Consider the following 10,883-nt stretch of genomic DNA (forward strand, 5'->3'; position numbering starts at 1 on the left):
CTTTAATTCTAAGAAGGAAGCTTCTCAAAATAACACACCTCCAGCTTTAGAAATCCATATAGTCCCAGTCTCCATTATCCATCTGCTCCTGCACTGCATCCTCAGGAGCCCAGGATCCAGAAAACTCTTAGCTTACCACCACGTGGTAGCTTCCCAAGAGCTAAAAAAAGTTTTTAAAGGGTCTCATTATATAGTCCTTGCTGACCAGGAACTCACTATGTAGAGCAAGCTATACTTTAAATCACAGAAAGCCTCCTGTGCACCCAGCACCTGGGATTAAAGGCATGTGCTAACACACCCAGACTCAAACTTAATTTTTATCATCTCTATTACTTAGCATTTATATTATCTGTAAACTACTGCCTGGAATTTAAATTTTCCAGAACCTCACTAGTACAGCATATGGCATTTTGGTCACATTTTCTCTAGGCATTCAGTGCTCAGTACTAATCTCACCACATTTGCCTATGACTGAACCCAGACAGGTACTTTGTCTGCTTGGGACAGTCCATGATGCCCCATTGGTAGCTTTGGCACTTTAGAAACCTAGTTTCTATGCTAGTCTAAAGCCTTTAAACATAATCACAGATAACTTAATAATTTTTGTTCTTCCTCCATTGTTTTGTAATCTCTGATATTCATAGCGACATCTATTACCACCTTCATATGCTTAGTTACTGCAGTAGTAACTGACCTTTTTGTTTGTGCTCCACTACCTGATGCTCATGGGCTCCCCATACTGCAATAACCAAGTACATCCCATGGCTCTTATGAGGGAGAGACTCATTTGCCATGGGTTATGGAACTTGTGTCTCAAAAAAGGGATGGTTAGTGTATCACTTAGTTCCCTCATTTCCACAGCACTCTGACCATATCAATACTGCATCACCTGACAGGCTTTAGGGAACCCTTTCATTCCATTTCTAGATGTCTAGAATTCCTCTCCTTTAAAGCATGGTAGTAAACACCTTTAATCCCATCACTTCAAAGGCAGAGGCAGTGGATCTCTGAGTTGAACTTTAACCTGTTCTACATAGAAAATTCCAGACCAACCAGAGCTACATAGTAACTCCCTGTCTGTCCTGCACGGCATTCCAATAAGATGTCTGAACTGTGAAATTTATTATTGGGAAACATGTTCTCCCTCCAGCTGGCAGCAGGGCTGCATTGTTTCTCTTACCCCAGCAGAGGATTCTTAGTGAGGTTTAACTTATTTAAAATTAAATAATTTTAAATCAGATAGCCATGTATTTTTTAGGCTCTCTCCTCTCCTAATAGTGTGAAGCAATATATGACCTAAATCCAAGCACAGGGAGTAAGCAAAGGGACCTGATAGTTGAACTGGGGATGGAGGAGGATGAGGAAGTAACAAGGATGGGGATTCCTGATATTTATTCACAGAGCACTTATTAATAGTATATTTTCAAAAAGAATTATTGTGTCAGCCTAGAAGACTGTTCAAGAAACAGATGAAACATACTTTGTCAGTACATTTTTCAAATAATTGTAAATGGACAGAACAACAACAGCATATTTAGGTACTATTTCATGTCAGATAGAGTTCTGAAATTGAAAATATTTGTTATGTTTTATGAATTAAACATATTCACATTTTTTTTTGGTTTTTGTCAAGACAGGGTTTCTCTGTGTTATTTTGATGCCTGTGCTGGATCTCCCCCTATAAACCGGGTTGGCCTTGAACTCACAAAGATCAACATAGCTCTGCCTCCTGGGTGCTGGGATTAAAGGTGTGTGCCACTACCACCTGCCCATATTCACAATTTTTAAATAAACAGTTTCTGTTGGGTGTAAACACAATACTCCTTGCCTACAGGAACCCAATTCTTCACCTTCCTGCTGGGAAGTATTTTACCTATTTTTGTTTACTAATGACCAATGGAACAAGTCCTGTCCACCTCATGACTTTTTTTTTTTTCCGAGATAGGGTTTCTCTGTGTAGCTTTGTGCCTTTCCTGGAACTCCTTGGTAGCTCAGGCTGGCCTCGAACTCACAGAGATCTGCCCGGCTCTGCCTCCCGAGTACTGGAATTAAGGCATGTGCCACCACCACCCGGCAACATTTTTATTTCTTAATAACACTCTGTTGAAACACAGCCACAACCATCCATTCATCTACTGTCCAAAGCTGCCTTTATGCTACATTGGCACAGTCCAATCAGTTGTGCCAGAGAGTAGGACAACCAACAATCAGAATTAAATGCTCTCTGGCCTTCATACTATGCATTGTGCAATCTTGGGATCAAGCTTTAGTATGTTATCTAGAATACCATCAATCTTTGAAAAGAGGTGTGGAACATTTGTGTATATAAACAGTTGTACTGGTCTCTTAGCAAAGATTACTCTTTCCACAACTTCCCAGTACTTTGTATGCTTTCGGCTCCCCTTTCTATTCATATAGCAAAGATGATGTTTATATCAAGAGTGATTGGACAGAGGATAGACAGACAAAAATAAAAGATAAAAAAACCACAATGATAAGTGGGAATAAAAATTGCAGTATAAAATACATGTTTCCTGGAGTACAGAGCAGAATTGTGTTATACCAGCAATAGTAACAATAAAAAGTGAGGAGAATTGGCCCAGTGTACAGGAGCTCCAAGTGCTCCAAGTGGTGAAAGGTTCCTACTTGTGTGTTGATGACTTTTCCATTTCTATTGTTACGGGAGTCACTGCTCCCATGGAAAGTGGGTGGCCAGAAGGTTATGACTTGAAAGATTGGAGGAGATAAAGGAAAGAGAGGAGAGGGGAAATATGCACTGAGCGCTTTTTTCAGACCTCAGACTAGAACTGCAGGACTTCCTGTGGTGCCCTCTCTGCACTTTATTGGATTCCTAGCCTTTCACAGGAAAAGAAAATTAATCACCAGTTCAGTAATACTTAAAAACACAGCATTCTTATTTGCTTTCATTTCTACTTCTTTTTGAGTCTGCAAATACCCCATATATTTGATCCATGTTACATAACAATATAGAACAACAGAGCTAGTACATATGTTCTACCTTTCCTACAAATTGAGGCCTGGTGACTGCTTTCAATTTCAGAAAAGAAAAAGAAAAAAACTAAATAATTATTCTCGACAAATGCACATTTTATTCTTAAACTATAAATTCAACCTGAGAAGCATTTCAGTAATTTACAACTTTCACTATTTTAGTGTACTCCGATTAGTATTGTGAATAAAAGTTTAACTATAATGTTGCTGTTGGCTACTTATTTCTCTGACCAATGCTGCTTTTAATCTGAAATACTTTACAGTTGTTAAGCAATATATCCTAGTTCATTATTTCTAATAAATTAAATGTAGCACCTCTACTAGCTGTCACGATAGAGAATGGCTTCTGGCCAAATATATACATTTGGGTTTTTTGTTTTTCGTCTTTTTTATGTTTGCTAAGCAAGCTTCTACCACTGAGCCAAATCCCCAACCCCAATTTATTTTGATGTTTCAAGACAGGGTTTACTGTGTAGCTTTGGAGACTGTCCTGGAACTCAGTAAATCTGCCTGGCTCTGTCTCCTGAGTACTGGGATCACACGTGTGTGCCACCACCACGCAGCATCCTGTTATATTTTCAATCTCTACAAAGTGTCCATAGTATCAATTTCTGTTTTTTAAATTGGTATATCTTCACTGTTTAGATTAATGAGTATTACGCAGACATTTTCATACAAGTATATAATGTGTTTGTATATTGATGATATCCCTCCTCCATACCTTCTATAGTCCCCTTTCTCCTTCCACCTCCAATTCTTCTTCTATGCTTCTAGAAATAATATAACTTCCAGGAGAAATCACCCTGCAAACTTGAATATTAGAAGAGGAAAAGCTCATTATTGAAAGGGGGAAAAAGAATGTTGCTGGTTGTAGCTAATGCCCAAGGAAGACCTGAACTCCAATGGAAGATTTTGTTAACTTATGCTTATGCTTATGCAGTTTACTTATGCTCCCATCTTTAATCTCTTTTAGGTCCTAACCCAGGTTACATTTCAAACAATTCAAACAGAAACAAGACACTGCAAGACTGGCAAATTGGAAAAATAGGAGATTCACACAGTAAAGATATTGCTACAATTATTTATTTTGTTTTATTTATTTATCTATTTTTATTTATTCTACATATCAACCACAGTTTCCCCACACTCCTCTTCTACTATTCCCTTCCACCACCACCACCAACAACAACCCCACGACCTCTTTTCTATTCCCCTTCCCCATCCACTCCTTAGAAAATGTAAGGCCTCCCAAGGGAGTCAACAAAGCTTGGCATATCAAGTTGAGGCAGGACCAATCTCCTCCCTGCTGTGTCAAGGCTGAGCAGGATATCCCACCATAGGCAATAGGTTCCAAAAAGTCAGCTCATGTGCCAGGAACAGATCCTGCACCCACTGCTCAGTGCCCCACAAACAGTACAAGCTACACAACTGTCGCCCACATGCAGAGGACCTTGTTCAGTCCCATGCAGGCTCCCTAGCTGTAGGTCTAGAGCCTGTGAGCTCCCATGATCTTGGGTGAGTTGTCTCTATGTGTTTCCCATCATGATCTTGACCACCCCCCTTGCTTATAGAATCCCTCCTCCCTCTCTTCACCTGGACTCTTGGAGCTCGGCCCAGTACCTGGTCTTGGACATCCACATCTGCTTCCATCAGTCACTGGATGAAGGTTCTATGATAACAATTAGGGTAGTCTCCAATCTGACCACAGGAGAAGGCCAGTTCAGGCACCCTCTCCACCACTGCCTGGAGCCCGAGCTGAGGTCATTGCTGTGGACCTCCAGGAGCCTCCCTGATACCAGATCTTTGCTCAGTCCCATACTGGCTCTTCAGATGGAGGCCAGCCTGGGCTACAGAGTGTGTTCCAGCAAAGACTCCCAAAGCTACACAGAGAAACTCTGTCTCAATAACCAAAAAAAAAAAGAAAGAAAGAAAGAAGAAAAAGAAAAAAGAAAAGATCTCTCTCTAGTCACTTTCCCTCTCTTCATTCCCCTAACCGACCATCCCCCATCCTCAGTCCTATACACCTCCCTCCCCACCATTCCATTGTGTATATATCCCATACACCATACACAATCCATTATGCATATTCTCCACATTTTATTGTACAATGTGGTTTTTGATCATTTTAAGCATATATGTGATAAGTTCTGGACATGTCATTCCCTTCTTATCCTCCACCACAGTCACCACCCTTCTCAAAATACCCACTTCACTTTCATGTCTTTATGTTTTGTTTTCATTTGTGACCCACATGGTGTATCCTGGGACACTCATGTACATCATGTTGTCTTTAATGATTGCTTTGCTGATGGACATTTATATTGATTCTAGAAATGAGTCATTATGAATAGTCTTACAAGAAACAGCGATATGAAAGTTTCATTGTGATGGATTGACCTGGGGTGTTTTGAGTAAATATGCAGGAGTAGTGTAGCTGGGTCACATATTAGAATGTTTTTGATTTGGGGGAACCATGATGCAGATTTCAATAATGGCTGGACTAATTTACATTTCCATTAAAAATATTTAAGTCTCTACCTTACAACTGCATCAGCATTTCTTATTACCTGTTTTCTTAAAGATTTCTCTTCAGACAAAGGTGAGATGTAATCTCAAAGTAGTTTTAATTTTAATTTTCTTCAAGAGATATTTTGATTGAACATTTTTCTCATGCATATAAACTATTCTTTGTCTTTTAAGAAGGGTCTGTTTATTAAATTAGCTCATTTGTTGATTTGGTTCATTGACTTCTTGACATTCAGGATTTTCAAAATCTTTACATATGCTTCCCCCCCCCTCCCCGCACGCGCCACTGATGATCTAGGGCACCACCAATGATCCTGTCCTCATGGGTATTGTAAGAACAAGCCAACCCCAAAGTCTCCTTTCTGCCAAGGTGTCCCAGTCCCTAAATCTGCATCTTTGACTCAGGACTGAAGAAGGCAAAAATTGATGAATTCCCACTTTGGGGCCGCATGGTGTCAGATAATGAGTAACGGTCTTCTGAAACTGTGGGGGCTGCCAGTATTTGTGCCAACAAACACATGGGAAAGTGTGGTGGCAAGGATGGCTTTCATATTCCAGTGAGACTCCACACTTTCCATGTCATCCAAATCAACAAGATGTTGTCCTGTGCTGGGACTGACAAGCTGCAGACAGGTATGCGTGGTGCCTTTGGGAAGCCCCAGGTCACAGTGGCCAGAGTTCACCTTAGCCAGGTCATCATGTCCATCTGCAGCAAGTTGCAGAATAAGGAAAATGTGATTAAGGCTCTTTGTAGACCCAAATTCAAGTTCCCTGGCTGCCAGTAGATCCACATCTCAAAGAAATGGGGCTTCACCAAGTTTAATGCAGATGGATTTGAAGACAAGGTTGCTGAGAAGTGGCTCATTCCTGATGGCTGTGGGTTCAAATACATCCCCAGTCATGGTCCCTTGAACAAATGGCGAGTCCTGCACTCCTGAGGGATTCCACAGTGCTCTCTTGGACCCAACCAAATCATGTTCAGTAATAAATCCCACATCCAGTATGCTTGAAAAAAATTCTTTACATATTATAGATATTATTCTGTTATCAGATGTTTGCTTAGCAAAAATTCACACCCATTCTGTAGACTGTCTCTTTACTCAGTGGTTTTCTTTGCTGTGGAAAACCTTTGTAATTTCACCTAATCTCATTTGGAAATTATTGGCATTATTAGTTGAGTTAGAGGAGGCTTCTTCAGATAGTCTTTGTCCTGCTCCAGAGTCATGAAGTACTTACTTTACTCTATTTTCCTTCTAACAGTTGCTTTAACAGAGCTTTGGGTATTCCATTGCAACACTTAGTTATTGTGATTGGGATTAGTTTATTTATTATTTTATATTTTTCATTTCCCTTCTCTCAATTTTTGCTCTGATTTTTTATCATTTATTTCCATCTAGTTCTGTTGCTTTTGACTGGTTCTTCGGTTTCCACAGGTTTAAAATACATTGTCAAGATGCTGAATATTGTCCTGTATTACAATGCATTTACTATCCTCCCCTGTATCCTCCACAGCCAAACTCTATTTGTTTTGATGCTTATTTCCTTTCTTCTCAGGACCCCACACTGAGGAGAACCTTAAGCTGCAGTGCTCATCATCTCTTTTCTTGGATTTCCCTTATAGAGTGTTGACCACTTAGAGGTAATCCAAGTACTATGCTGATGCTCCAATTTATGGCTTCCTAGAGATTACAGAAAATATATTAGGATATTATGTATATTTTTCACATTTGACTCTTCATCATTCTCTTTTTCTATACCTCTTGTTTTCCTCTTTCCTTCTCTTTCTTGGTTTCCCTGTTTTGTCTACATGCTTCATCTTAACTACAAAGATTAGAGGTCTCAACCCTATCTTCGTCAAGGCCTAGTCCTTATCATATGAAGGATACACAGTCAAGAAAAGAAATGAAGAGCCTAGTAGCGCAGTCCTTAAGGAGTTTATGCACACGCTAGCATAAAAGTATTATTTGGGGGCCCTAGAAGTGGCTGTCTAGGTGGCCAACCCAATTAACAATTCATACAACATTTCAATATCTTGTTTTTTGAGGTACAGCATTCAAGAAGATCCTGTGACATTCAGAATCCCTACAGGACTAGGATGATCCTCTCTGTGGAGTGAATAATTACCTATAGTAAAAGCTATGCAGGAAATTGCCTCATGGAAAGGCTGTTGTGACACAACTGACCTTTTGACTTCATCTTTGTATATGGTCACTCTGCCCTAGAGTCTTTCTGGACAAGAGGTAAGAACGTTTATGTATTCTGCCTAAAGCTAACCATATTAGGCAACACACTGAGAATCCATTCACATGAGACATAATTTGTTTGCACAGGGTGAATCTCCTAGCATGACTTCCTTGTGGGTTTAATTGAATTTATGTGAAAGGGTGAAGGCTTAGGTGTTCCCTGCTGGTCATCTATGAATCTTTTAATATCTCACTTTTGTGGACTCCTTGGACTCCCTCCACACATTGCCAGGAATTATACCCAGTGTTTTGCATGGGGTCGGTTAAAAAATTCTACCACTAAGCTACAAAAACAGTCATCATTAACCTAATTTATAACATCTAGATCAGGCGAATTGAAAACGGCAAAAACAGAGACATTGTGTGTTTTGCCTCCATAAAATTCAGCATAGTATATTTAGCCAAGTCTCCTTTCACTTTACCTTCACTGTGCAAATGAAAGCTTTTGAAAAGAAGCCTTGTGTGCATAGATTTGTTGACACATTACAATTTCAGTACTGTGGATACAGTGAAATATTGCCAGTCTAGAGACTAGTTACCTTATCTTGGGCTAATGCCAGGACTCCAGAACAGGCATTTCTTGACCAAGTTGTATTAAAACTAACAGATTGTCACTAACAAATTAAAAACAAAATAAAACAAGAAACCTTTTAGAATCTGTTACATTAGTAGTCAAGTAGCTTCTACCAACCCCAAAATGAATAATGTCATCAGATAGCACCTTAGACCAACAGAAAAGCTTCCCCATTTTGATGTATCTGTCTCTTTCATATACCTGCCAATATACTTTAAATTTGCCTTGATTTATGATCTTGTTCTGTATAAAATCTATATAAGCCGGGTGGTGGTGGTGCACGCCTTTAATCCCAGCACTCGGGAGGCAGAGCCAGGTGGATCTCTGTGAGTTCGAGGCCAGCCTGGACTACCAAGTGAGTTCCAGGAAAGGCGCAAAGCTACACAGAGAAACCCTGTCTCGAAAAACCAAAAAAAAAAAAAATCTATATAAAAAATTTCTTGAAACTGCTTCCATGTTTGAAAATGGAATGTGAGGTAACCTAAATCTATGTTTGTAAGCCATGGTCACTCAGAATGGATCCAGAATAAACTACCTTTACTCTGTTTATGAAGCGAGCTATGGGTTTTGCATTGACACTTGTCTATTGAAACTAATCTGTAATTCTACCTTTAATTTATCCTTTGTCATTAATAACTCATTCAACTGTTATCCTACTTCAATAGGCAGGTAGACTGCTCATCGTGGAGTCCACCATGTTGTTCCTTGTCCCACACCACTGCTTAGTTCTTAGTTTACTTTTAAATACAAGACCATTTACAAGGACAATCCAAGACGCAGGAGGTTTTTTTTTTTTTTTTGACATCTTTGTAATCAGGAGCAGGATTCAGCCATCAAGCAGACTGACAGTAATACCCCACAGTCACCATTGCAGCCTTCCTATTTCCCCCCAAAAAATTTCCATGGGAGCTTGTTTTCTAAGTTCTGGAAAACCACTCACAACTAGAGTCACCTCAAAACTGCTCCAAAGCCTCCTAATTATAGAGCCCTAACCCAACATTTCCCTGAGCCATGCCCCAACACTGGTGACCAGCATTCAACTTATTCTTCCATAGAATTCAGTTTTATGCCTCCTCCCAGAAAAGTGAGATCATATAATATTTCAGTATTTATCTATTTCTGATATATATCAAAAATTCATATGTGTGTATGTGAATGTCTTTAAATTGATGAAAGGCACAATTACTTTTGAGTGACAGAACTTGATTTGTAGAAATGGTGTTATCATGTTTTATAACTTGGAGTTTTCATTTTATGAATCTATAAACACATATTGTAATCTTTCAGATAGTAATATTTACTGATAGTGTTACTCATATGCCCAGTAATATATAGCCATATATTTGCTGTTTACATTTTATCTTTTTTTTTGAAAGGAGGTTTCATGTAACCCAAGTTAGACACCAGATTGCTATGTGCTGGAGTTTTGAAAATTGTACAGTCTTGCCTTAATAATCTTCTTTCCAGGGGCCCAGAAGAGAAGCTACAAACAGAGCGAATTATTTTTGGGAAAAGGATCTAACTACACCAATCTCTTTTGTCTGTCTACTTTAATCCTGTATGATAAAATTCTATCTATACAGTTTCAGTTCTGTTCTCATGCCTAGCTCCTTTTTTGCCTTATTTCTCTCTACATATATCTGCCTTCCCTCTAAGTTCTATCTTAATTTTCTCACCTTAGTTCTGCCCCATCTAGGTTCTCATCCATCTTGTTCTTTCCCATCTTAGCTCCTTTCCCATCTCCTTCATTCTCATCTTGGTCTTCCTCATCTTCGTCTTACCCATCTTCCTCATCTTCCATCTTGTTCCTCTGGTACTCTCTTATAGGCCTTCATCTAGTTCTTCCTTATCTCTCAGTTCATTCTTCTCCATTTCTTACCCATCTAGTTCTTTGATTCTCTTTTCTTTTCTCTGTCTCACCCTCCCAAAGCTCTGAGGTTTACAGTTATATACCCATGCAATAGCAATGCTCTGGTTAAAGCAAGGTCACCAGGCTTGAATTCCCTCAGGGTCAAAAGGAAGGGTAATAAAATCAACACAAAAGAGCAGTAATTGCCAGCCATTATCTGCAATTCAAAAGGGAATTGACCATTGGGGAATAAAATCAACTGAGGTCTAAATTTGGTTAATTTCTGAGCAAGGAGGATTTTATGTGCTCAACTATATTCTTAGAAGTGGGTAGTTAAAGTGTTAGTAGTCTATCATTGACAGGTGGAAATAAAGCTGCTTTATTTTTCTTTGGCCCCTTATCTGTCCAAGCTATCTTGATGACTCCAGTTTTCTGGCAGGGCAAGGGAGTGCATTGGGTGACTGGGTTTCCTGAGTCAGCTTGATGTACCTGTAAGTAGTAATTAGGTTCTGACTTAATAGTTAAAGGTGGATCTAAAACTAGAGATAAGACTTTGGAAAGGGGAAAGGTAAGTTCAATTAGCACATCTGCCAGGCCTTCTCAAACAGATAGTCTGGATGCTTGAGTCTGTTCTTAGAGTGTATAGAGGTATCTCTGATAAGACACTTTATCCACCTGG

At 39.4% G+C, this 10,883-nt stretch overlaps 1 pseudogene; it reads left to right on the forward strand.

The window, feature by feature from the left end:
• The first annotated feature begins 5,871 nt into the window (after positions 1-5,871).
• LOC131902331 (large ribosomal subunit protein uL16-like) lies at positions 5,872-6,476 on the forward strand (annotated as a pseudogene).
• Positions 6,477-10,883: the final 4,407 nt, after the last annotated feature.

This window comes from Peromyscus eremicus, chromosome 1, assembly GCF_949786415.1.
Source record: "Peromyscus eremicus chromosome 1, PerEre_H2_v1, whole genome shotgun sequence".
In the NCBI taxonomy this organism is placed as follows: domain Eukaryota; kingdom Metazoa; phylum Chordata; class Mammalia; order Rodentia; family Cricetidae; genus Peromyscus; species Peromyscus eremicus.